This window comes from Anomaloglossus baeobatrachus, chromosome 2, assembly GCF_048569485.1.
Source record: "Anomaloglossus baeobatrachus isolate aAnoBae1 chromosome 2, aAnoBae1.hap1, whole genome shotgun sequence".
Classification (NCBI taxonomy): Eukaryota; Metazoa; Chordata; class Amphibia; order Anura; family Aromobatidae; genus Anomaloglossus; species Anomaloglossus baeobatrachus.
The window spans coordinates 660511052-660537971 of record NC_134354.1 but is presented as its reverse complement, the minus strand read 5'-3'; the positions used below and the strand labels follow the sequence as shown (position 1 = coordinate 660537971).

The following is a 26920-nucleotide window of genomic DNA, read 5'->3' as shown; positions in this document are numbered from 1 at the left end:
GGGGGTCTTCCAATAGGTCAATATTTGACACTGCTCTACGAGGCACTGGCTCCACCCTTGGATACCTATTTTATCTGTTCAAGGGTAACTCCATGATTTACAGGGGCTATTAGGATTGGCCTTAACACTTTCATTAGGGCACATTGTCCTGACCAAAGAAGGTTGAATCTAGATTTTATCTTGAGGTCAGCACATAACCAAAAAAAAAAAAAAAAAAATCTGCTACAGATTGTCTGTGTGTTTTTTTTAGATGTTAACTGAGAAGGAAGATACTTGATCGGTGCTAGTCCATCCAGTGCCGACTTGTGAACCTTGGTGATTTGCTCCTGATAAAAAGCCAAAGCGTGATGAGGTTTCATGTGAACAGTTTGAGGTGCTGACTCAGAGATGCCTTCTGAGATAATGGTTGGAATGGCAGCCACTCTCTGCTTCAGTTGTTTCAGGTCCATTGGTTTCTGAGGCGAGACATTAACTCGCGTGTTACTGCCAGTGCTCAGCAGACTAGGCCGGGGAGACATCAGCCTGGTGGGATGGGCTCTCCCAAAACATTTCCCGGGATTAGAGGGTTTACAGCTGCAGTTTTGTATTAAGGAAAATCACCAAATAGATTTCTATATGTGTTAGTAGAAAACAAAAGCATTTATAAATATGTATGTTAGGCTATATTAACTAAACTACATATTTGGGTCTGTGAAATGGCTGAATTAAGTATTTCAGGTTACTCAATTCTTACGGTGCCAGTCCCCACTAAAGACTTATTTCTGCCATTTCCGAATACTAAGGGTACTGTGTTCCCTTAGGAAGAGAGGAAGAGAGATCTGTTGGGAAAACCTGCCTTACTGAACGTTGAGGCATGGGAGGAGAGGGGAAAGGGTTTTCTTCACCGGTTTGAGACTAAGGACTCCTAGACGAGTCCTCACCCTTTGTAGTTGGACTTTCCCATGTCTCAAGGTTCTCTAAGTCCTCTCTTCTATCTGTTTTGGTAATGGTGGCCTGAGACTGTACAGGTCTTTTAAAAAGGATAAATACAAGCAAGACGCTCAGTGCAGCTCTGGTGGGTCGACCCTTCTGTAATGCGAGGTGTGAATCCATGTTGTCCTGCCTTCGAGCTTCATCGAAATTTATATGGTTGGGAGAAGCTGGATCAGCTCATCTAGTCTTGACTCATGGCTCTTTCTCGCTTGTCCTTTTAGGATCAATCAGTCCCCTGACTGAAGACCATATGCTACCAGCTCTGATTTAAAATCTGGAATTGGAGAATACACCTGTTTATCACACTATTTAGTCAATCATATAAAATTGTACCTGTGTAATTGTGCCTGTGATAAACTAAAAAATATCTTACAAATAGACCTGTTTATTACGAAAAGAAAACAAAACATACATTTGGTTCACAACTTGCCAGTTCCCACCTTTCTATAAAATATACACTTTTTTTACTTCTGTAAACCCATTTTTTACATACCACCTCCATCATGTGCTTTTCAGCAATAACGTTGCTTTTTTTCATTGGAATGCCTCTGACCAAACCTGGAAAGAAAGTTACACAACACGGACAAACTCACATAAACCTACTCATGGTAGATGTATATGACTAATCTGCAATTACCGGAGCAGTAGAGCGGATGAGGAGAGTGTTTCTACAAGGTCTTTTTAGTTTCTGTACCTTGTATTAAGCACAGGTCTTACAAGACTGGATGTGTTTGGCCACCTGAGTACTGAGCAGTAGGGCCATCCATATCTTGTCCAACACCACACTTATAACGGTCTTTGTCACGTGTTCATTGGTTACCTGGGCCATTATTCAGTAGAGCACTCATGGCAGAGAAAGCTTACCACCCTTTATCCACAGACCTTCCTCACTCAGCTGGCTCCCTGCGTCTCACACTCCATTCCTTGCTGAATCGCTTGTTCCTGTAAGGATTTAAGAACAGGAGTGACAAATATCACGGAGGTGACAGGTGCCACCGAGGTATGGTACTGGTCTGCATTGGTAAAGGACTCAACTCTAGGCCCGCTCACTGCTTCTTTGTTGTCTGCACCTGTGCGAGCATCTCCTCTGGCTCCATCAGTCACCGACTCTTTTGATAACAGGAGAGCCTCCGTCTGGACTCCTACAAACTCTTCGGTCTTTATAGGTTTATCACGTTACACTAGAAAAGATCTGCTACCTATATCCAAATTGACTATCTTACCCCTTTCCGCTCTACGAACCACAGCAATTGAAAATTCTCATCTCATTCTCCTATTTTGATGGGAGAGGAGCGAGTGGTTCGATTTTTATTACCTCATGTTGTGTAACCTCAGCATATCTAGTGTAGAATCAACCAACATCTTGGTATCTGGATCCATCTACGAAAAAAACCCTTAAAATCTGCATTAACAATGGGCTCATCTGAGACATGTTCTAAACCTGACAATTCTTGTTACAGCAGAGCAATCATGAGATATATGTAAATCTGCTGTATCCTCCTTACAGATAAAAATATGAAGACAACTTAATAGAAAAACTCAATTGATGAACAAATTTAAAACTTAAAAATAGGTGTGACTTTCCACATCATCTTTCCCCCCTTTTTGAATCCATTATCCAAAGCAGAATTAGATTCAAAAAGTGTGTGTGTGTGTGTGTGTGTGTGTGTGTGTGTGTGGCACCAGAGTTCTACATTTAGGAATAAAAGTCACATTGTATAGATTGTACCTAACTGGGAACACCATAAATATGTTATGTGTAGTCTTATAATGGAAAACTATTTCAATGACTTTTCAACCTTTGCTTGAACCACAGAAATCTGCATTACAATCTTTCTATAAAACGAAAACAGATGATTCAATACATTATATATCAAACACAGAATGCCATAAATCATCCACACACCGTAAACCAAATTATAATTATTAGTATATTAGATTATTAATAAAGATTATAATTAACTAATTGTACACAGCCTGACCTCTATGCTCCAATATCTACCAATAAATCTAAACATGTCTACAATTCAATTTATTCTGTTTAGATAGAATCCGTAAAATAAAACACTATTGTCGATTACTTTTTCCAATATAATTTACAATTAATTGCTGAAAGTAGGGAAATGTCTCATATATATATTTCTTTTTTAAGATAGGACTATCTCCCCTGTAAAACTTGAAAAACCTGTATTTCTGAAACGGAAACCAAACAAGCCTTTTTCTTTTTGTTTTTTTTTTCTCTTATTTTATTGCTTTACAAATGGATATAATGCCTTCCAACATTAATGGGGTAAGTCTTCTAAGATGTTTAGATTAGCTAACACGGTACAAAAATATGTATTTACCTGCCCCTATTCTATTGTAAGATATAATGCTGCCGGACTTTTAAAACACCAATTGTTAAAAATTTTCACTTATTTGTACAATAAGGGGTCCACACTTCAGGGTTTCAAAGTAACAAATTTTGTACTTGTAAACTCTCTATTCTCACCAGGTTGTCCAATATATTCCTCTGATTCTTCCTGAATCGTCTGACTACCTTGTAAAACCATTTGCCGGGCCACTTCCCCCGCATGATGTAAATTTGAATTAGCTGGGTTAATATACACCCCTGTCTCCTGCACCTTCTTCTTCTATTTCAACATATTCTTCTGACTGCAACATCTGCGCTACACTTTACCAAACACCTGTGCATCTTCCCACAATCCTTTATCTTTCAACTTTCCTTTCTTTCCCTTCAGCACCGCATTCCATTGTGACAGCTGTAGCCATCCACTCTGAGGCATACCTAACACCTTAAAAATCTCTAAGGCATGGCGCACAACTTTTTTTTCCTCTCTGTCTGTCACTAATTCTATAACATTCTGCGAACCTTCCGACTTCTCAACTTTCTTTTTCTCCACCTAAACATTGTTGCTGTCTTGGTGGCAGTTGGATTACACTAATTCAAGACTATATGGTGCACGCTACAGTCTGGCCGGCACTGGGGCGCTCCACCCTTACTCTAGCTCCCTCAGCTAAGTAAAAACAAAGGTGTCCCGTGAAAGGAGGACGACGTACAAAAATGTCACATACAAGAATGTCCCACCCTCCGGACTTGGTCAGCTGTACCAATTTATTGTCCCAATCCCTATCTTCGATCACGGGTACCCCCCCCCCCCCCCCCGCATCCTGAAACTACGGATCAGGTCAGTCTAACCAGCTATATCCAACTGCTGCCATCTTACCCCCTACTATCCATCCTCCGGATCCCTTGTGACAATTGAAATCCACACCACAGGGTAGGATTCAAGCTACTGGGTCCCCAGCGGGCACCACCACCGAGTCACTACCAGTTACCTTTAACTCCGATGAGGACACAAGGCCCCTCCTCTCCAAGAACAACCTTGTCGGCAGTGAATACACAGTATGTAACACTTAACGGGGTTGTAGGTTGATCAGGCCTGTTGGAGCGGAGGGAGGTCCTGGTCCATGACATCCAAAGTATCGGGGTGTCCAGGTATCGGGGTGCTCCTTATGGGGGCATCACGATTTGTTCGCAAAACTGTTGGGGGAGACCTTCGGGTCTCTCTCAGGGTCACAGAGTTGGATTTCAAATCAGAACTGCGCAGATGTATATGAATCAGGAAAATGACCACACAGAGAAATGTGTCTCTGTTTGGGAGAAGTGGAGGACTTCTGCCCGTGTATTCAAGAATATAACATTTTATACAGCTTTTTGGACAGTCCTGTAAAACAGCATTCCTTTAAGTCATTCAGGTATGTCTGGGAACAGATGACAGTCTACTCAAGAATATTGCTTATTCATGAGTCTAACCGGTTTCCAAAGAACCTGTTCTATTGAAGAATGTCAGTTTACTTATTTATGAGACTAGAAACCCATTACTTAGCCCTAAGCATAGTTTGTTTACATATACAATCCTTGCAACATTTCAGTCAGGTATACGTAGAAAGCAATACATAAAATATTCAAAATACAGATTAATCTTATTATATTATAATATTATTATACCCGTACAAACGATTCATAGCCTAGGCCTTCACATCGCAATACTTGATCCCATCCATCCTGCCTTCATTACAGTGCAGTTGTCCTGTCCTCTTTGCAGGCAATCAGCCCCAAAGTAAGATGTTTCCATACCCATGCTTCATGGTTGGGAGGGTGATCTTGAGATTGTGCTCATCATTCTTCTTCCTCCAAACAAGGAGAGTGTAGTTGATACCAAAAAGTTCTATTTTGGTCTTCATCTTACCACATGATCTTCTCCCATGCCTCCTATGGATCATCCAGATTGTTAGTGGAGAACTTCAAATGACCCTAGACATGTGCTGGCATGAGCAGGAGTACCTTGCCTGCTCTGCAGGATTTTAATCCATGATGGTGTAGTGTGTAACTAACAATAATCTTTGAGACTGTGGTCCCAGCTCTCTTCAGGTCATTAACCAGGTCTTCCTGTCAAGTTGTAGGCTGATTCCTGACCTTTCTCAGAACCATCCTTAACCCACGAAGCGATATTGTGCATGGAGCCTCAGACCGAGTAAGCTTGACAGTCATCTCGTGTTTCTTCCATTATTTTAAAAATGTGCCAACAGTTGTGGCCTTCTCAACAAGCTGCTTGGCTATTGTCCTGTACCCCAATCCAGCCTTGTGCAGATCTATAATTTTGTCCCTGGTTTCCTTCGATAGCACCTTTGTCTTGCCCATGGTGGAGAGGTTGGAGTGTGATTGATTGAGTGTGTGGAACAGGTGTCTTTTATACAGGTAAGGAGTTCAAAAAGGTGCAGTTAATACAAGTAACGAGTGCAGAGTAGGAGGGCTTCTAAAAAAAAAAAAATAACAGGTTTGTGAGAGCCAGATTCTTGCTGGTTGAAAAGTGATCAAAAACTTATTTCATGCAATAAAATGCAAACTAATTATTTCAAAATCATACAATGTGATTGGTAACACCAAGCACTTGGGGTTAGCAGCCAATAGCTGCTTGGATTACCCTCCACAGTAAACAGTGTAATCCCCCTAAAAGTGTCCACATTTTTTAAACTAGACCCCTCAAGGAATTTATCTAGATGTTTGGTGATCACTTTGAACCCCTAGGTGCTTCACAGAATTTCATAATGTTGAACCATGAAAATAAAAAATAAAATGATTTTTAACACACAAAATGTTGCATTAACCCCAAATCTTTAATTTTCACAAGGGTAACAGGAGAAAATAGAACATGCAGTTTGTTGTGCAATTTCTCCTAAGTATGCTGATAACTCATACATGTTGGAAATTTAGTGTTTTAGTGCACAGCAGGGCTAGGAAGGCAAGAAGCGCCATTTGAATTTTAGAACGTAAAATGATTTGGAATAGATAGCTAACGCCATTTCTCATTTGGAGAGCCCCTGTTGTGCCTAAACAGTCAAAACCCCGCCACTTAAGACCCCATTTTGGAAATTAAATCACTAAAAGAATTTATCTAGATGTTTGCTGTGCACCTCGAGCCCCCAAATGCTTCACAGAATTTTATAACGTTAAGCCGTGAAAATTAAAAAATATATTTTACCACTAAAATGTTGCTTTAACCCCAAATCCTTACACACTACAATTTATTGTGCAATTTCTCCTGAGTGCAGGTATGCTCCACATGTGGTGGAAAACTACTGTTCAGAAGGGAAGGCGCTCCATTTGACTTTTTAATCGCAAAATTGTCTGGAATCATTAGTGGATGCCATGTTGTGTTTAGAGAGTCCCTTATGTTTATTGAGCACTTTGAACTTACAGGTGCTTCACAGAATTTTATAATGTTGAGCCGTGAAAATGAAAAATACATTTTTACCACAAAAATGTTGCTTTAACCCCAAATATTTCATTTTCACAAGGGCAACAGGAGAAAATGGATGGTACAATTTGTTGTGCAATTTATCCTGAGTTCACCAATATGTGGTCAAAAACTACTTTTGAGACACAGTTCAAAGCTCAGAAGGGAACGAGCGCCATATTGGTGTGTATATTTTGCTGGAATGGTTTGTGAGTACCATGTCACATTGGCAGTGCCCCTGAAGTCTCGGAACAGGAGAAATCCTCCACAAGTGACCTCATTTAATGAACTGCATGCCTCAATGAATTCAGTTAGGAGTGCAGTGAGCAGATTGACACCACAGGTGTTTTACACAATTTTATACTATTGAACAGTGAAAAAAACAATTACATTTTTACCACTAAAATGTTATTTTAACCCCATATTTCCACGGAAATAGAAGGCCTCATAATGCGTGAAGCAATTTCTCCTGAACATGGCAATGTTTCACATGTGCAATACTGTTTGACAACATGGCAGGGCTCAGCAGGGAAGGACCACCATTTGATTTTTGGAGCACAAAGTTTTCTAGAAAAGTTTGCGGACTCCATTTGTGGCACCCCTGAGGCTTCATTTGCCACAGGGTACTGCATCTCCATTAAGATGTCACACAAGAGAAAGGAAGGCGATCATATGGTTCAATAATTACTTTTATTAATTAGTGCAGAGAGGTAGGAAGGGTATGGCAAAACGGATTACATCACCGCAGTCAAAGGGTAAAAAACATATTGGATATACAGTCATGGCCAAAAGTTTTGAGAATGACACCAAAATTATTTTTTCACATGATCTGTTGCCCTCTAGTTTTTAATTGTGTTTGTCTGATGTTTACATCACATACAGAAATATAATTGCAATCATATTATGAGTACCAAAAGGTTATATTGACAGAATGATTTAATGCAGCAAGTCAATATTTGCAGTGTTGACCCTTCTTCTTCAGGACCTCTGCAATTCTGCCTGGCATGCTCGCAATCAACTTCTGGACCAAATCCTGACTGATAGCTGTCCATTGTTGCATAAGCAATACTTGCATTTTGCCAGAATTTGTTTGTCCACCCGTCTCTTGATGATTGCCCACAAGTTCTCAATGGGATTAAGATCTGTGGAGTTTTCAGGCCATGGACCCAAAATCTCTATGTTTTGTTCCATGAGCCATTTAGTAATCACCTTTCCTTTATGGCAAGGTGCTCAATCATGCTGGAAAAGGCATTGTTGGGCGCCAAACTGCTCTTGGAGGACATTCTGGTACCATTCTTTATTCATGGCTGTGTTTTTAGGCAAGACTGTGAGTAAGCCGATTCCCTTGGCTGAGAAGCAACCCCACACATGAATCGTTTCAGGATGCTTAACAGTTGGCATGAGACAAGACTGGTGGTAGCGCTCACCTCTTCTTCTCCTAATAAGCTGTTTTCCAGATGTCCCAAACAATCAAAAAGAGGATTCATCTGAGAAAATAACTTTACCCCAGTCCTCAGCAGTCCACTCCCTGTACCTTTTGCAGAGTATTAGTCGGTCCCTGATGTTTTTTCTGGAGAGAAGTGGCTTCTTTGCTGCCCTCCTTGAAACCAGGCCTTGCTCAAAGAGTCTCCGCCTCACAGTGCATGCAGAAGCACTCACACCAGCCTGCTGCCATTGCTGAGCTAGCTCGGCACTGCTGCTAGTCCGATCCCGCAGCTGAAACAGTTTTAAGATACGGTCCTGGTGTTTGCTGGTCCTTCTTGGGCGCCCTGGAGTCTTTTTGGCAACAATGAAAGCTCTCTCCTTGTAGTTCTTGATGATGCGATAGATTGTTGACAGAGGTGCAATCTTTGTAGCTGCGATACTCTTCCCTGTTAGGCCATTTTTGTGCAGAGCAATGATGGCTGCACATGTTTCTTTAGAGATAACCATGGTTAACTGAAGAGAAACAATGATACCAAGCACCAGCCTCCTTTTAAAGTGTCCAGTGGTGTAATTCTTACTTAATCATGACTGATTGATCGCCAGCCCTGTCCTCATCAACACCCACACCTGTGTTAATGGAACAATCACTAAAACAATGTGAGCTGCTCCTTTTAAGGCAGGAATGCAATGCTGTTGAAATGTGTTTTGGGGGTTATTATATTGACTTTGCAAGTAATTGCTGTTAAGCTGACCACTCTTTATGACATTCTGGAGTATATGCAAATTGCCATTAGAAAAACGTAAGCAGTAGACTTTGTAAAAAATTAATATTTGTAGCATTCTCAAAACGTTTGGCTATGACAAGTTACAAGGTAACAGACAAAGTCCAGACGAACAGTGCAAAAAATGGCCCTAGGAATGGGTCACTGTATATGTTAAGGATGTCCTAGCAATTGTACAGTAGCACATTTACTATCAATGTAAAAATACCCATACATTGCATATCATGGAAAGACCATTCCCCTCTGATCATCAAGAATATTTCATCAATACCATTTGATATGATGTTGACTATGCCCATATAAATAATGGGGCCTATCACGCCTTCAAGGAAGCATATCTTTCATAAATATACATATACATAACAGTAGAGGCTGAAACCGTCAAAGACATATCAGATCCTCACTGAAAAGATACCAATAAAGCCAATATATGCCTCAACAAAGTAGTGAATGCACAGAGGGATGGGATATCCAAGACACAATATAGGGCTACCAGAATACTTAAAGTAGGGAAGCCACTGAAGCAATCAAACAGTGCAAAGATGTCCCAAATTAAGGTCAAATATGTAAAATAAATGACATCCAGAGACAGCTATTTGGTGGCACATATGGTACCACTATAAATCTACTCATAAATTGCACATTATGGATAGACCACTCCCCTCTTAGCAAGGGAATCTTTAATAAGTATCGTACAATGTACTATGACATGTGTTCATGTCGGTGATAGAAATCAGCACAGCCGCACACGAGCATACTTAGTGAATACACAAATACTTAACAGTGGAGGCTGAAACCGTCATAAGAAGGATTAAACCTCCACTGAAAAAGTAGAATGAAATTAATGAGTGCTCAGCCGAATTAGTGCGATCAAAGTACCAACCAAGGCACACGCCATATACCAAGCCTGAAGGGGTAGGCCATCCAGAGTGCAATATATAAGGTACCAATGTACCATGAATAAAGAAAACACTACCACAGAAATAGCACAAATACAACAACACTGTTGGTCAGTAGAAAATAGACATTACCTAGATAGATATCGCTGCGGAGGTAATGCGCCTGATGCGCATTTCGGAGTGTACCTTCATCGGGGGGGGGGGAGTTCTTATCTGCATACTATATGGTGTATATATATATATAAATACATAATAATATCTCTATTTGAATATGCAGATGTTTATGCCGTTATTTACTAATCTCCATTAAGATGTAGTACTCATCCCAGGTAAGGAGAGGTTAATCGCTGGTAATTCCCAGATTCACACACCACAAACCGGTGCCTTCCCACTGGGGGGATGGCCTGGGGTAGATAGGGGGGTGGCCACCATGAAGCATGGGACTTTCCGGTCAGTGAGGCAACCACCTGGGGGGCGGGCACCACTTGGGGAACAGGGAAAGAGCATCTTCACACATAGTCAGTTATCCCCAGGCACAGCTTGGGGTGAGACGCACTTGGGGACCTCTGTCCACTTTCTTTCATCTCACACTTCTGGGAGCGCCATCGGACCTATGGTTTGGAGCATCCAGCTCAGCCCGGGTTTTCTACAGCTACACTGGATTCCAGGGTCTGCGGTGAGTGCAGGAACCACCTGCGACCTATTCCAAATTCCACATACACCAGGATTGGAGGGACCCCGACCAGAAAGGACTCTCAGTAGGAACACCGGCGGTGATCTCGAATTGCTCAGGATCGTCTGGGATCCATCACAGCTGTGGCCAGTGCTTCAAGAGCAGCAGCCAGGTTGCTCAAATAACTGTGAGTAAAACACCTGGAACCCGCAGAGACTGTGTCTGCCTGTCATTCCCGGCGCACCCGCCCCATGCCTCGATGCCCACAATTATTACTCACCTCATCATTCTCCCTGGGGCCCGCTCCACCTGTGGGGAGCAGAAACATCTCAGCTGCTACTACCATCCGCCCCGGAGCACAGCGACCGCAGCAGCGGCTAATTCCCTAGCCGCATACCGCAGGTGGCGTCACGAAATCAAACCTCCATCATCACCACCCCCTCCCCTTTATTGTACACCTTGGGGCCACAAAGACAGGCACAAGGGCCACCCCGTGACATCCCCAGACCCAACATCACCAGGCCCGGTGACAAGTATTGAACCCCTGCCCCGTGGGTGCCACATATTTACAGAGCACCTAAGTGCCAGAAGAGCAGAAACCCCCTCAAGTGACCAAATTTTTTAAATCACACCCCTCTGGGAGTTTATCTATGAATGTTGTGATGATTTAGTCTCTGGAGAACACCCATGAGGTCAAACACAGTGAATGGTGCAGAATTAAAAGCCCTTGATGTGCCTAGTACATTGTGCCCAGCTTGTGCTTCTAGGTAAACACACCCTTTAAATTAAGCGGGCTCTCCTCACTTCAACTATGTCAAACATGTGGACATTAACTGTGGGTTAACACATTGTGGTGCTCAGAAGGGAGGGGGCATTTGGATTTAGGAAACAAAACTCAAGTTTTGCTGGATTTGTTTTTTGGGGGCAGCCATAATGCTTTTCCAGATGCTTTGTTCTACCAGTAATGTGGAAGTCCATAATATATCCAGTGACAGATGATGGATATGAATTGGGACTTGTTTTTTTGTGGATTGAGTTAAATGCTATTTGGTGGCAATTTGGGGTACAGAACATTTTGGATCAGTTCACATTTATCCTGTGCTCTACGAGGAGCACTTCCAATAGGGTTTCCATCTACATTTCCGAAGTACTTGACTCAAGTGAAACCCTAGATGGATCCATTCACTAGAATGAGGCAGCAGAGTTATGCAGAACTCTGTTTGATCTCTCTTCAGTAGTGTACTTCTTTTCAAAAATGCACAAAACTGTTCTTTTTTGCATGCCTAAAGTTACGCTTAAAAGATGGACAACCCCAGATCACAGGCCGAACAAGAGTGACTTCCTCTACCTTACTGCAGTGAATTTTCCATTGGGAATTTTGTTTGAATCACATTTTTCAGAGATTTTCATTTAATCCCCAATGTAAATCCTCTGCATCATCTTTGAGGGCAGAATGAATAATTCAAAAGAAGTTGAAGAACTGGCTTTATTAATTTATTCTTTATGTCATTCACTTTGTGGTATTAGTGATGAGGCAGCTTTATTCCTCAGGTCAGTACGATTACAGCAATACCAGATTTATATTTTTTTTAGGTAGGGCTACTATCACATTTAAAAATGTTTTTTTTACAAAATAAAGGTTTGTTGTATCATCGTAATTTGAAGGCTATAGTTTTTTTTATTTTTCTGCTGATAGAGCATGTGAGGGCTTGTTTTTTGTAGGATAAGTTGGAGTTTTTATTGGAACCATTTTGGACCACAAGATGTTTTTTGAATAGCTTTCTATTCCACTTTTGTAAGGCAAAATCAAGAAGAAACAGCAATTCAGTAATTGTTTTTTTTGTTTTTTTTTATGCCGTTCACCATGTCGTGAAAGTAGCACAGCTTTATTCTTCGAGTCAGGACGATTACAGCAATACCAAATTTATATTTTTTTTAATGTTTTGTCACTTTTACACCATAAAAAAACAATTTTCTAGAAACAAAAAAAAATTACAAGAGTTATAGCTTTTTTTAAATTTTTTCGGTGATTGAGCTATAGGTCAACTTGTTTTTTGCTGGACAAGGGGACATATTCAATGATGCAATTATTATTTACATATTATTTATAGCACCCCTATAAATGCCATTGAGCATCCATATAAATAGTATTTTTTTTTCAATACACCTACTATATACAGATCCTTTATTAGTCATACAGTGGCATTTTCACAAAAAATAGCACATCCATACCCCCAAACCATAGTTTTTTTTTTAGTACCATTCAGTTTCCATTAATGCCAATGTGAAATGTATTAGTCTATTAGTCATATATGGCATTCAGTGCTCCACTAGTGCAGAATTACAAGGGAATTTCTATCTCTATATATATGTATATATTGCCACAATGTGCCATAAATGTCTCAAAAGTGTAAACGCCAAGCCTGTATTATATGATGTGTAGTTTTCCCTCTACATCCAGGTGGGTCCCTGTTAGGAAAACAAACCCAATATTAAACTGTAGGGAACTACTTTGTAAACATTTACACTAGTCTAATTGGAAGAGCAGCTGTAGGGAGAAATTTAAGTTATATTTTCCTTGCAGTCACTAGCTTCCAGTCATCGAATGGTGCTAAATGTCATTGCTCACTCTATAGAGTGACCGTAGCCTTGTTGTTTTAAGGTCCAGTCACACTAAGCAACTTACCAGCGATCCCAACAACGATAGGGATCGCTGGTAAGTTGCTAGGAGGTTGCTGGTGAGATGTCACACTGCGACGCTCCAGCGATCCCACCAGCAACCTGACCTGGCAGGGATCGCTGGAGCGTCGCTACATGAGTTGCTGGTGAGCTCACCAGCAACCAGTGACCAGCCCCCAGCACCGCGTGGAAGATGCTGCGCTTGGTAACTAAGGTAAATATCGGGTAACCAACCCGATATTTACCTTGGTTACCAGCGCACGGAGCTACACGTGCAGAGAGCAGGGAGCAGCGCACACTGAGCGCTGGCTCCCTGCTCTCCTAGCTACACCACACATCGGGTTAATTAACCCGATGTGTCCTGCAGCTACATGTGCACAGAGCAGGAGCCGGCACTGACAGTGAGAGCGGCGGAGGCTGGTAACAAAGGTAAATATCGGGTAACCAAGGACAGGGCTTCTTGGTTACCCGATGTTTACTGTGGTTACCAGCCTCCGCAGAAGCCGGCTCCTGCTGCCTGCACATTTAGTTGTTGCTGTCTCGCTGTCACACACAGCGATCTGCGCTTCACAGCGGGACAACAACAACTAAAAAATGGCCCAGGACATTCAGCAACAACCAACGACCTCACAGCAGGGGCCAGGTTGTTGCTGGATGTCACACACAGCAACATCGCTAGCAACGTCACAAAAGTTGTTCGTTAGCAGCGATGTTGCTAGCGATGTTGCTTAGTGTGACGGGGCCTTTAGACTGGACAACCCCTTTAATAAGAACAATTGACCTTTATATCAATTGTAAACAAGTATTGAGTACAATAGCTTTGGATTTAGTAGCCATACACAACTAAATGGTAACAAAAGTTTCAATTATTTTATAATTTCTAGTATGGAAAGTAAAGAAATTCTGCAAATCACTTTATTAGGGAATTTTTTTTCACTCCTGCAATAAAAAATAAATACTATATAAAGTAAGTGGCTTCCAAATCCCTGCTTTCCCCTAGTTTCCCTGCCTTCAGCTGCACTGATATCAGTAGGTACTGATTTGGAGTACTGATGCTGGCACTGAAAGGTTAGGCATCTGTCTCCTGTGTTGTGCTTGTCAGAAACATTCTCCTGCAGCAGGCTGAGCTCAGCTGGCACTCATGTCCCATGTTTGTGCAGTTGGTCTAACTCATGGCACTATCTCCTGTAGAGATCACAGCTCACATGGCGGCATTGACTTACAAATGAGCGTCAACTTTAAAGAAAAACTTCCAGGCTGCTTTATTAAAGCTCCATAAAGCAAGTTACACACAAGCAAAATAAATGGCCTTTTGTGGAGGCAAACATGATATACAGTCCTAGCAAAGGCACTAATGAGTTAAGTCCAAGCATGAAGATTTCAAACAGGAGGATTTTTTACCTCCACACACAGACAGCTAATGAAGGGTGGGGATATGTGAGCAGCCAGTCCCACCCATCTCTCTGACTGCTTTTTTAACCTGGCCCTTGTCAGTCCCATTACCCCTCTCAGTGCTATACATATTCAAGCTAGCTTCCAGGCTTACATCACAGACGATAATCACCTCTGTGATACAAATCTCCCCTCCATGATATGTCCAGTAACCATCTTAGACTCCTTAATAAGGAGTCCTTATACTCCAGTAAGATAAATAATGGCTGTAATATGTGTCAGTAAACAGGCCTTTTATTGTCCCTTGTATATTGCAATGGAAGCATTAGATTTGTTTCCAAAAGCACTCTATTTTTATATTGCCCCAACCCCTGCTCTTATAATGACTCCCTTTCTTACAATGATAAATATCCGTGTAGATATATGTGCTTTTGTAGCTCCTATGTAATCAAAATACTGACTTCATATAGTTAGATAACCACATTACATGGTAAGGCATTTATATATGTGGGTCAATAGAGGGGAACTTGACAACTTTGATGCCGCACTCACAAGGATAGTGTAGCATGACTCCTGCTACATTCAGTCAGTGCCCACTTTGAAATGCTGTACAAGAAAGTACAGAGTGATGTGATTATTAGCAAGTGGCAGTGGGGTGGGTGGTCATTGTCACGTGAGGGTGTGGGGGATGGGTGGGTGAAGGAAGCCATCTTAGGCTGCTTTCACACATCCGGTTTTTGCTGAGCGGCACAATACAGTGCTTTGCAGAAAAAAACGCAACCGTTTTTTTTGCCGCTGGTTGCGTTTTTTCCGCATAGACTTGCATTAGCTCCATATTGTGCCGCATGGCCTTGTGTTGCGTCCGTTTTTTGCCGGATGCAGCATATTTAACCCATGCGGCAACCAGAAGGAACGTTGCCTGGCAAGTTTTTTTGTGCGGCGAAAAAAACGCATTGCGCCGGATTCGGCGCGATTTACAATGCAAGCCCATGGACGCCGGATGCAAGCAAAAACCGCATCCGGCCGCTGGATGCGGTTTTTTGAACTGCGCATGCTCAGTATCAAGCCGCATCCGTGAAAAAACGGACGGGCCGCATGGAAAAACTTATGCAACGGATCAGTTTTTTTCGCTGCATCCGTTGCATAGGTTTTTGAGCCGGATTGTGCCTGATGCAAAAAAACTGTGTGAAAGCAGCCTTATCCAAACTAATTCTATTATGCTCAGTGCCCTCCAATTAGCTGTGTAATGGAGAGTGGCTATGGCTACTCTAGCTTGTGTGTTTGGCTCAGCTGCTTCTGCCTCCCTAACTTGTGTCTTGCTTTTCCTACCGCATTCACTGTCCATATCAAAGCATTACAAATGTATTTGTGTCGCCCCCGCATCGGCAGCCTGCCGCTGCCACTCTGATCCGGATCCGCGGTGGCTCGAGGGGTCTCCGGACCCGAGGGGTCGTGGTTGCGCGGCCACCCGGAATAAAGGGGGGTATTTACAGGGGAAAGTGTGGAAGGTTTGTGACACTACCCGTGGTGCGTGGTAAGATGGAGTTCCACCCCTTCAATTGGGAGTACCCGGTGGTGATGGTGTGGGCAGCCAGGTGTTTAACCCCTCCACGGGTAGGGGGAATGCCGCGGGACTCGGTGATGGTGGCGGGGAGGTGCCGTCGGGCCAGTAACGGTTAATTGCACACTCACTCAGTCCAATAACGCTGACGCTGACAACCGTGGTAAACCAAAGTTCTTAATGCACTGCAGCAGGGAGGGAGCACGCCTGGATCCCGTGCCCGTTAGTGTTGCTTGTTAGCCTGTGACATTGACCTTGGCACCTCTTTTCTGTAGTTGGTCCCTTTTAGCATAGAACTAAATGGGTCCCACTCACCAGTATGGCTAACTGGGTGAGCTTGCTCTCAGGGTTCACCCTTGGGATTTTCTGGACTATGTAGTGGGAAAGTCCTATCCCCCTCGTTCGTTGCGCTAGTACCCCGATTTTGGAGCGGGTGGAGAACGGATCTTGAAGGGTCCGTCCTCATCGGGTAAATTACCAGGACGCCTGAAGCTACTTCCTGGCCTAGGGTCCACGTACTGCGTCGTGCCCTGGCCCCTGCCCGGTGATGGCACAAGGCCGCCGGCTGTCCTCCTCGACAGTCCGTGCCCCTTGTTACGATCCCCTGCGACCGGGATCCAGCTCCTACCCAGACCCAGACTGGCACCTAGTAGTCTCAAGGAGCCCAGCTCCTGACCTCCTCTCACTTTCACCTCCAACACTACACTGTCTCTTTACACTCTTGACCTCCCCTTAACCAACCCCCCAAGTGGGCGATCCTATTCTCTTCAGGCTGTCCACTGGTGTGTCTGGTGGGTGTGGGGCAGAGTGTTCCTAGGGTTTTGATTAGCTTGTTCTTAGCAACACCAAAGGTCAGGGACCCGTAACCAAGGAGGAGATGGATATCATGCAGAAGGGCTGATTGCATAATACTCTGTGACGACCTGATATGTCTATGTTTAATTTATGTGGTAATAACTCTACAACACTTTAAGATCCCAGTGATTCTGAGACTGAGACTGTTTGTTCGTGAGACATTGTGTTGTGGTAAATTTAGGTTGAAATGTTTTATGTTTATTTGTGAAAATATTTGAATTTTGGTGAAAAATTAGAAAATGTAACAATGTTAAAACTTTGAATTTTTATGCTATTAAACCAGAGTTATGTCACACAATATAATTAATAAATAACATTTCACACATGTCTACTTTACATCACTAGCACCATAACACCATTTTTGAAACTTTTTTTTTTGCTAGGAAATCAAAAGGGTTAAAGAATAATCAGCAATTTCTCATTTTTTTAAACAAAATTTACAAAACCAATTTTTTTTGTAGAGACTACATTACATTTGAAGTGACTTTGAGGGGCTTTGGGATAGAAAATAATCAAAGTGACACCATTTTAAAAACTCCAGCTCTGAAAGTGCTCAAAACCACATCCAAGAATTGTATTAACCCGTTAGGTGCTTCATACAAATTAAAGCAATGTGGAAGGAAAAATGACAATTTTGCTTTTTACCACAAAAATATAGTTTTAGACTCAAATATTGCTTTTTTGTTAATAACAGTAACCGAAGAAAATGGACCATACAATTTGTTGTGACATTTCTCCTGGTTTCAAATACCACATGTATGGTGAAAAACTACTGCTTTGGCATTCGGCAGGGCTCGAAAGTGAAGGAGTACCATTCGACATTTGAAGCGCAAAATTGGCTGAAATAGATAGATGCCGCCATGTCGTGTTTGCTGAGACCCTGATGTCCCTAAACAGTGGAAACCCCCTCAAGTTGCCCCATTTTGGAACTACACCCCTCATGAAATTTATTTAGAGGAGGGGTGAGAACCTTGAACCACAGGTGCCTCATAAAATTTTATAACATTGTTCCTATTGCCCAAAATGTTTATTTTTTCACATGGGCAACGAGGAAAAATGGACTATACAATTTGTTGCGCAAGTTCTCCTGCATACACCAATACCCCATATGTGGAGGAAAACTACTGTTTGGGTGCACAGCAAGATTCAAAAGAAAAGGAGCAGCATTCAACTTTTAGAGCACAACATTGGATGTAATAGATAGTTGATGCCATGTTGTGGTTTCTAAGCCCTGATGTGCCTAAACAGTGGAACCCCCTCCCCCTTGCAAATGACTCCATTTATAGAAACTATGCCCCTCAAAGAATTTATTTAGAGGTGTGGGGAGTATGTTGAACCCACAGGTGCTTTACAAAGTTTTTACCATAAACATGTTGCTTTTTAAATTTTCATAAGGGTAACAGGAGAAAATGGACAGTAAAATTTGTTGTGCAATTTATCTTGCATACATTGATTTTCCATTTATGGTGGAAAACTACTTTTTGGGCGCACGGCAGTGTTCAGAAGGGAAAGAGCACTGTTTAAATTTTGGAGCACCATTTTGGCTGGAATAGTTGCAGATGTCATGTCACTTTTGAAAAGACCCTGACGTGGCAAAACAGCAGAAAGCCCCCAAAAGTGACCCCATTTTGGAAACTGTACATCTCAAGGAATTTATCTAGGTATGTAGTGAACATTTTTTACCTTCAGGCATTTCACAGAATTGTATAACATTGGTAAGAGTAAATGAAAATTTCCTGTTTTTTTTGCCCAATACAATAGGGAAACTCAGTAGGGAAGGAGTGCCATATTGCAGTGCACATTTTTCTGGAATCATTTGAGCATGCAATGTCACTTTACTAGAGTACCTGGGGTGCAATAAAAGCAGACCCCCATAAGTGAGCCCATTTTACAAACTACACCTCTTAATGAATTCATCTATCGGTGCAGTGAACATGTTGACACCACATGCGCCTCACAGCATTTTACACTATTTGGTGGTTATAAAGAATAACATTTTTACAAAACTGTTTTTAGTCCTAAGTGTTTATTTGTTACTAGAAGGTGGCCCGATTCTACGCATCGGGTATTCTAGAATTTACGTATTGTGTAGTTAATGTATGATTTTTGTTATATATATATATATATATAGATGTTGTTGTGTGTAGTTACCAAGTGTTTGTGTAGGGCGCTGTACATGTTCTGGGTGTTGTCTGGGTGTGGCGGGGGGTGAGAGCGGTGTTGTTTGTGTGTTGCGTTGTGTGTGTTGCGTTGTTTGTGGAGCGCTGTGTGTGTGTGTTGCGCGGTTTGTGTGGGTGTGGGGTGTGTGTGTGTGTTTTGGTGGGAGGTATGTTTTGTGCAATGTGTGTGCTGTGCGGCATGTGCATATATTTGTGTGTGCCGCGCTGTTTGTGTGTTGGGTGTCTGTGTAGGGCGGTGTTTGTGGTTCCCAGTGTGTGTGTGGTGTTGTGCAGTGGGGGGAGGTGTGCACCCCCCATCGTGCTCCATCCCCCATGCTGCGCACCCCCCATCGTGCTCCATCCCCCATGCTGCGCACTCCCCATCGTGCTCCATCCCCCATGCTGCGCACCCCCCATCGTGCTCCATACTCCATGCTGCGCACTCCCCATCGTGCTCCATCCCCCATGCTGCGCACCCCCCATCGTGCTCCATCCCCCATGCTGCGCACCCCCCATCGTGCTCCATCCCCCATGCTGCGCACCCCCCATCGTGCTCCATCCCCCATGCTGCGCACCCCCCATCGTGCTACATCCCCCATGCTGCGCACCCCCATCGTGCTCCATCCCCCATGCTGCGCACTCCCCATCGTGCTCCATCCCCCATGCTGCGCACTCCCCATCGTGCTCCATCCCCCATGCTGCGCACTCCCCATCATGCTCCATCCCCAATGCTGCGCACCCCCATCGTGCTCCATCCCCCATGCTGCGCACCTCCCATCGTGCTCCATCCCCCATGCTGCGCACTCCCCATCGTGCTCCATCCCCCATGCTGCTGCACACTCCCATCGTGCTCCATCCCCCATGCTGCGCACTCCCCATCGTGCTCCATCCCCCATGCTGCGCACTCCCCATCGTGCTACATCCCCCATGCTGCGCACTCCCCATCGTGCTACATCCCCCATGCTGCACACCCCCCATCGTGCTACATCCCCCATGCTGCGCACCCCCATCGTGCTCCATCCCCCATGCTGCGCATCCCCCATCGTGATTTATCCCCCCTGCTGCGCACCCCCATCATGCTCCATCCCCCATGCTGCGCACCCCCCATCGTGCTCCATCCCCCATGCTGCGCACCCCCCATTGTGCTCCATCCCCCATGCTGCGCACTCCCCATCGTGCTCCATCCCCCATGCTGCGCACTCCCCATCGTGCTCCATCCCCCATGCTGCACACCCCCCATCGTGCTCCATCCCCCATGCTGCGTACCCCCCATCGTGCTACATCCCCCATGCTGCGCACCCCCCATCGTGCTCCATCCCCCCTGCTGCGCACCCCCCATCGTGCTCCATCCCCCATGCTGCGCACCCCCCATCGTGCTCCATCCCCCATGCTGCGCACTCCCCATCGTGCTCCATCCCCCATGCTGCGCACTTCCCATCGTGCTCCATCCCCCATGCTGCGCACCCCCCATCGTGCTCCATCCCCCATGCTGCGTACCCCCCATCGTGCTACATTTCCCATGCTGCGTACCCCCCATCGTGCTACATCCCCCATGCTGCGCACCCCCCATCGTGCTACATCCCCCATGCTATAATAGTTCTCCTATTATACTCAGAGAGGAGTATAATCGGAGGACTATAATAGGAGGAGTAGTCCTGGGGGGAGAGAAGTATAATGCCGGCTCCCTGCACATGTGTACCGGGAGCCGGTGTACGCTGGTAACTATGATACACATCGGGTAACTAAGGGACCTTAGTTACCCGATGTGTATAATGGTTACCAGCGTTCACCGGCTCCGTCACGATCCCAGCATCGCAAGGTTATGTCTGGCGATGCGTGCGGAGGGCCGGGGCGAGCGGCCAATCCATGCGGAGGGCGGGGCCAGGCCGAGGCGAGCGACCAATCCGTGGGGGGGGGCGGGGCAAGGCCGCTTGGGAGCCGGTGTACACTGGTAACTATGATACACATCGGGTAACTAAGGGACCTTAGTTAACCGATGTGTATAATGGTTACCAGCATTCACCGGCTCCGTCACGATCCCAGCAGCGCAAGGTTATGTCTAGCGATGCGTGCGGAGGGCCGGGGCGAGCGGCCAATCCGTGCGGGGGTGCGGGGCCAGGCCGAGGCGAGCTACCAATCTGTGGGGGGGCGGGGCCAGGCCGAGGCAGCGGCCAATCAGACGCTTGTCACCGTAAGGACACAATTTTGGAGCAAGACAGACAGACAGAATAAGGCAATTATATATATAGATAATGGCTAATAGGAAAAGAATGGAGCACACAGTTGTTGTGCAATTTCTCCTGAGTGTGCCAATACCCTATATGTAATTGGGAACTTCTTTTAAGGCACAGTGGAATGCTCAGACAGGAAGGAGTGCCATTTTGCACTGCAGATTGTGCTGGAATATTTTGTGGGTACCATGTCACATTGGCAAAGCCCCTGAGGTAGCAGAACAACATAACCCCCATAAGTGACCTAATTTTATAAAATATGCCTCTCAATGAATTCACCCAGGGATGCAGTGATCATATTGACACCACAGGACTATCACAGAATGTTATACCATTTGGCGGTCAAGAAAAATAATTACATTTTTACCACCAAAAAATTGTTTTAGCCCTAGATTTTGCATTTTGACACAGGAAAATGGGTAAAAATATAACCAAAATGTGTCACACAACTTCTGCTAAGTGTTTAATATGTGTACTGTACAGCAAAAGGCAAAACGTGTAAGAAGGGAAGGAGAGCTGTTTGACCCTTCGAGCACAGATTTTCCTGTAATAATTTGCGGACTCCATATCCAGAGCCCCTAAGTGCCAGAAGAGAAGAATCCCTCCTACAGTGTCCCCATTTTTTAAATGACACCCATCTGTAAATTTATCCACAAGTGTAGTGACTATTTTGACTCTATGGTTGTTTTCCAGAAACAAGAAGCAAAGGATGTTACTGAGTGAAAATTGAAAATCTGCCATTGCAGTGCCGCATATTTTAGTGCCCGCACATTGTGCCAGCCCATGCTTCTGGAGATACACACATCGGAAAATTAAGCGGGCTCTCCTCACTGCAGAAATGTGAAGCATGTGGACACTAAATGTGGTTTAGAAACATTGTGGGGCTCAGAAGAGAGGGGGGAATTTGGAGTTGCAAGTCCAGATTTTGCTGGATTTCTTTTTGGGGAAGCCATGGCACTTTTCCAGAGCCTTTTGTGTTACCAGTACTGTGGAAGACCCCTATATATTCAATAACAGACATTTTGAATCACATTTACTCTGTGCTCTACACTGAGCACTTTTGGTGTTTACTTCTAAACCTCAGAATAACGTGATTCAGATGACACCCCAAGGCCTCCATTCTCTATATTGAGGCAGCAGACTTACTATGAACTCAGTTAAGCCTCTGTTTAGCAGTGTCCGACTTTTCAGATGTGCATAAAACTGTGGATGTCCGTGCGTTAATGAATGTTTAAAAAGATGGATACAGCTATATTATAGGCCAGAGAGAGTCCACAGTGTTGTAGTCTGCCTCAGTATAGTGAATGTTCTGTCGGGAATTCCATCGAAATCCCGTATTTCAGAGGTTTACATGTAAACTCCTATGTAAGCGCTAAGCGTAGAGCACAGGATAAATGTGAGCAGAACCTTACTGCAATCTTTGGAAGGCAGAATAAATAAATCGACAGCAGGTCAATAATATATTTTATTTTTTATGCCATTCATTGGGCGGTATAAGTTCTAAAAATAGATTTATTCATCGGAGTGGTGCATTTACACCGAAATCAGGTTTCTATTGGGTTTTTATATTTGCCCACTTTCTCACACTAAAACAATGCTTTAAAAAAGTTATTCATTACCATATTTTGAGAACTATAGTTTTTTTTATTTTTTTCCAGAGGGCTTGTTTTTGCAGGATGAGTTGATGCTTTTATTGGTACTATGTTATGGCAGATAACATTTTTTTATGGCTTTTTATTTTGATTTTTGGGAGGCAGAATAAACAAAAACCAACAATTCAGAAATAGGTTTTTTTTTGTCATTCACTATTTGGTAAAAGTGATAAGACGGCTTTTCCCTCAGGTCAGTAGGTTTATTGCGATACCACACTTATCTCTCTTTTTTTCTGCTGTGCCACTGCCTACTTCACACAAAACAATTTTATAGCAAAAAATAATGATTTTGCATCAATATGTTCTTACAGCTATAAGGTTTTTATTTTTCCATTGACAAAGTTGTATTCCAGCTTGTTTTTTTTGTGGGATAAGATTACTTTTTCAGGGATAAAATATTTATTTATATTTGCCTTTTTTATTACATTTTATTTCACTTTTTTTAGGCGGTTTGATGAAAAAGCCTAATTTTTCCCATGCTTTTTTTTTTTTACAATGTTCACTAAAGCGGTTAACTAGTATGACAGATTTATAGATCGGGTCATTGCAGGTGCGGTGTTACCAAGTATGTGTAGTTTTTTTTGTTGATTTTTATTTTTACATAAATGTATATGTTCATTAGTATAATATTTATTTAATTTTTTATTTATTTGGGGATTTTGAAAAAATATTTGTATACTTTCTTTTACGATTTTATTTCGTTTCTCTATGGTAAATTAGTTTTTATTAGCCTGACCACTGGTGGAATTTTTTTAGGGGGTTAAAAGCCAAGGGTCGTTGCAGGCAATGGCCCTAGCTGTGATAGCCAGGGCTCAGCTAACACTGAAGTGGAGCTCCCTGCAGCGATTGTGAAAGCATAGCTTTTGTGCACACATGATCGACATATTGGTACAGCCATTTTCTGGAACACACCACAATATAGGACGTACTGATACATCCAATGTCAGGAAAAGGTTAATGGTTGTCTGATAAATGTTTTGTCACAATGAATTCACTTGAGTAAATCATCAAGATTCACTGATGGTAACATCCTTTGCAACAACTGATCAATGATGGAGACAAGTCCAGAGACGTTGCAGGTAGCAGATTTAGATCACATAAGCTGCTCACAGTACCACAAGATACCACAATAGAAAAGAAGTATTTAGGCTCAAAATTTAATTTATTGATTTACATATTAAAATATAAATGCATAGAAATAGTTAAAATACAAATGCTGCTTGTCTGAATAAGGGAGACAGACAAAAATAATGGGTCCTACCATGAACGTAAAGCAATATTTGAGGAACACAATATAAATGGCTTAGGCTGCTTTCACACTACGTTTTTTAACATGCGTCATGAACGTTTTTTGGCTGTAAAAGTGGATCCTGCTTTTACAGCAAAAAAACGCATGCAAACGCAAGTGTTATTTTGCAGGATCCTGTCACTTTAAGTTTATGGGCGGGCATTGGAGTCATGTGATCAGGAGTCAGTGGAACTGAACGTGATAGACTGGGAGCCGGCTTCTGACAGCTGCAGAGGCTCGTAACCAAGGTAAACATTGGGTAACTTGCTTGGATACCTGATATTTACCTTGGTTACGAGCATCCGCAGCTGCTAGGAGCAGGGCTGCCTGCTCCCTGCACACGTAACCAACGTAAACAACGTAACTAAGAGAAGCGCTTTGCTTGGTTACCCGATATTTATCTTTGTTACGAGTGTCCGCAGCTCTCAGGCGGGGGAGAGAGAGGAGAGGGAGGGGGAGAGAGGGACTGATCACCCGAGGCTGGTTTCTGTGCATGCTCAGTAGAGCAAGCAGGATCCTGTCTATCAGCATGCCAGCGTTCACATGGGTTTGCATGCAGTATAGTCAGGATCCAGCAATTTGCAGTATGTGGACGCAGCTCAAAACACTACAAGTAGCGTTTTTGAAAAATGTTAAAAAACTGCAAGTCACTGGATCCTCACTATAACGCACGCAAACGCAGGTGAACGCATGTTGACGCGAGTCCATTACAAATGCATTGAAATGAAAACGCATTTGCACTGGAAGACGCATGTTAAAAAAATGTAGAATTAAAGCAGCCTTAACAGTATTTTTATGCTTCTTTAATGGATATATTTTCCCATAATATGTTTAAAAAGGGTAAAGGCGTATTTAAATCAGTAGACTCACATTAAATTGAAGCAGTGTGATTAATATCACTTCACATAGTGACTTCAGAATGCTAGTGTACGATATAATAACCACATAGGTCCATAAGCGTGACTAGAAGGATTGTAAGTAACAAAAAGTTTGCAGATTATTTAACACATGCACTTACATGAGATTAGGCGCTAGGATAAAGTTTGAATATATAGAAAAAAGATGGCTTGTAGCATCAATGGTCAGATACATGTGCAATTTAACACACAGTCTCAGCACATTAGGGGCACACGTTCAGTTCAAGGGATCCACTTGAAATAAAACATACCATGTAGATAAAGAAGACAGCGTCCCACTGGAGCATGCTTGAAAAAGACTTTGTAGTCGAAACATTGCTGTATTATCATGACCTTTATGGATTAAAACATGGAGTATTTTCTTCACCCAGTGGAACTTCTTTATCTACAAAGTTTGAATATATGTCTGTCTCCCCAGCCCCAACGTATGTTTTGTGGTAAAACGTCTTCATGAGACATGTCACAGTACCACAAGCATTTTGAAGAAAAGAGCTCTGCATATAGAGATGTGCACACCATATATATCTAAATTCTAACAATTTTATTGAATAACAATAGACATTAAAAACATTGAAAGACACAAAAAAGCTGACACTCAGTATAGCAAATGGTTCTAATACAAAGAAAGCTTCAGCAAAATCAAGTTCCCTTAGTAACAATGATCTACAATACTAAATACAGTACCACAAGCAACATGCAGCCTGGCATTCTCTTACTGAAAATGGCTCCTGGGAAACCTTTGGAGAAGTAGCTGCACCACTGGTTCCACGATCAAATCGATGCAATGCCAAGCTGCAAAGGAAGCTGCGAGAAGCGGAGTTTGATGATTTGCCAAAGTGCATTCAACATGGCAGAACATTCCTCATACAACCACTAATTATCTCATTGATCGCAGCCAAAGCATACTTGATACTGAATACAGTAGTCCTCGGGTTACAACGGTCTCGAGTTACATCGTTTCGTGGTTACGACGCTTTATACGACGCTCTACTCCAGTGCTGTACAGAGGAAAACGAGTCTTCTACACGCCATAACACCCTTCATTATGGCTCCCAAATGTAAGCCAGACTCATCTGATACCGTCCCCAGTATCTCCAGCACCTTCTGCAGCTGCCTCCCAAGTTAAGTGTTTGCAGTACCGTACTGTTGTTATGGTACAGTACTGTATGAATGTGTGGTTCAACTTACATCGAAATTCGGTTTACGACGAAGCGTAAGAACGGATCAACGTCGTAAGTCGAGGACTACCTGTATATCGAGATGTTTTGAAAAAGTTGTTTAATTTTTTTATCATTTGCATATCATTACCAAATCTATTAATGCTGGAGTTTCCATTATTCTTTGATTTTTCCTTCTTGGTGTTGCAATTTCAATGTTGAGTGTACATAGTTAGATCTGAAAATACTGTACATATGAATCACTAGGTGCTTATGGATGCAGGGTGCATAGGGAAGTAAATCCAATGTTTCCATTACATTATACTATATTAGAAGAAATGAATGTCTATCAAACCTGCTGCATGAGATTGTTCTGTTAAGCAAAACACTCGGGGAGGACACAAATGCCTACTCTTTCACTGCCAGCATTTGTACTCTAAATGAGTACATAAAAATATCTGTACAGCATGAAGGCAA

At 43.0% G+C, this 26920-nt stretch overlaps 1 protein-coding gene across 4 annotated transcripts in view; it reads left to right on the top strand.

The window, feature by feature from the left end:
* Nucleotides 1-26920, top strand: part of STAC3 (SH3 and cysteine rich domain 3) — a 159579-nt gene that overhangs the window by 60345 nt on the left and 72314 nt on the right. The window lies entirely within an intron of this gene.